A 2,403-nucleotide genomic window follows, 5' to 3' on the forward strand; every position below is an offset into this window, starting at 1 on the left:
ATTTCTTCCATGTCCTCTCTCCTTGGCTTGCAAATGGCCACCTTCTCACAATGTCCTCACGTGGCCTTTGCTCTGTGCTTGTGTATGTCTGGTGTCTATGTCCTAATCTCCTTCTCAAATAAGGACACCAGGAAGATTGCATTAGGGCCCACCCTACCCACTTCATTTTAACTTAATCACATCTTTAAAGGCCCTATCTCCAAATACAGTCACATTCTGACATACTGAGGATTAGGGCTTCAATATATGAATTTGGGAGGAACACAATTCAGCCCATAACACTATGGAAAGAAAAGCTTGTCACAAAAGATATAATAAAATCTTTTGCACAATGACAAAAATAATTGGAAACAACTAGCTGTCTATCAACTGGCTATTAGACACATAAATTATAGTACATTCATTCAATGGACAAATAGGCATCTGTTAAAAAGTATAAGGTAGATCTATGTTTGCTGATATGGAATGAAGCCAAGATATTCGAAGTTAAGAAGAAAAACAATGTAGAGAACACTTTGTAAAATATGTTCTCTTTTGTGTTTAAAAAAAAAAGTATAGTATGTGTTTCTAGGATAAGACAGCAGAAATTTGTGAGCAGGGCTTCTAGGATGGAAAACAGTTAAATGCCTTTTAAATACATACCCTTTGATACAGTTTTAATATTTTACTGTGTTCGCCTATTGTTCTTACAGTTATAAAAATTGTTAATAATAATGCATTTTAAAAGACTTTTAAATCTTTAAAAATACTAAAATGTCCGATTATATATAATCAGTAGCAACTGGGCTAAATGCAGGTAGAGCCATTTTATGTTTATCCCAAAATTGTATCTAATCTGCTCTGCCTCTGGTTACTCTGCTTATGACGCCCTTGGGTCCAAATCAATATTTCTGGTAGGACTGGAAGCATCTTTGAGGGTAGGGATAGTGTTTTTAATGACCTTGGGGAAACAGGTATGATATAAGGTTAACTGAAAAAAGCAGAATCAAAATTGCACATAATTCACAACAAGCTTACAAAAATGCATAAAAAGGATGGCATAAATGACACAAAGCCTTAATGTCTCCTCTGATTGACAAAAGTTATAGATGAGTCCCTCCTTCCCTTATATTTTTCTATTCTTTCCAATGTTTTAAATGAGCATGTTTACTTTTAATGTCAGAATACAGAAATGAATATAATACAAACAACCTTATGGCAACTGTATTTTATAAATGCATTTGAAAGGGAATAAAAGGAAATATAACAAAATGTTGACAGTGGCTGTCTTTTGGTGGTGGGACTGTGGCTGATTTGTATTTGAAAAACAAAACTAAGTTTTTTTTAAGATTTCAGTTTAATTAATATCAATCACCATTAGATCCATCATTTCAGAGCTATATCCAGTCTCTCGGAAGCCTCAGCCTACTGCACAGACATATAGAGTCCTGGAATGCTTCCTGTACCTGTGTCAGGAGAGTTGCGCCTTCATCTCCTGCCACGCGGTCCCTTCCTTCTGACATGGGCCTTTCCCAGCTTGTCAGTAGGAAGCCATTCCAGTGAGTTCTAGCTGACTTCTCTTCTTTAGACCACCAAGCCCCTGTTGCACTTCCTATAGGACATACATACAGGACGGTCTTCACTTTGGCTAGGCCGCCCTAGCTGCCAGATCTTTTTAAAGTCCAAATAGTTGCTAGAAAGTTGGGGTGGGGGGGATCTACCACATTGGGCCTTTTCCTGTTCCGTGGGCCCTTGTTCTCACAGTGAGTCTGTGTCCATTCCCAGAACTTTAAGTTTGCATTTTTGGAGCATGTTCATCACTAAAAGAATAAGGCATCAGGGACTTCCCTGGTGGTCCAGTGGTAAAGAATCCGCTTTACAATGCAGGGGACGCGGACTTGATCCCTGGTCAGGGAACTAAGATCCCACATGCCACGGGGCAACTGGGCCGGCATGCCACAACTAGAGAAGAGAAAACCCGCACTCCACAACTAGAGCGAAGCCCGCACGCCGCAATAAAGAGCCTGCGCGCCACAACAAAAGATCCTGCATGCCTCAACGAAGATCCTGCATGCCACAACTGAGACCCAACTCAGCCAAAAATAAATTAAATAAATAAGAATAAGTCATCAGATTGGAATACGGGTGCTACTTACTGTGCCCTTTTTTTCAAGGTGTGGAGCTCTCTCCCCTAGAGGTGATTCACTGATGCCTCATACATGAAAAAAAGAAATGCTTGGACATATACAAAGGCATAGGATAACAGAAGAGCTGAGAAGAGGAAGGGGCATAAAAGAAAAAGGGACAGATAGGACAGAAATTAAAAGATGAGGAAAAGCAGAGTGGGGGAAGGATTAAAGGAAAGAGAAAAGATACAAGTGGAGGTAAACAGAAGAAAACAATAATTAAGATGTATTGAGGTCT

The sequence above is a fragment of the Mesoplodon mirus genome (genome assembly GCF_964341445.2).
Source record: "Mesoplodon mirus genome assembly, chromosome: 2".
Classification (NCBI taxonomy): domain Eukaryota; kingdom Metazoa; phylum Chordata; class Mammalia; order Artiodactyla; family Ziphiidae; genus Mesoplodon; species Mesoplodon mirus.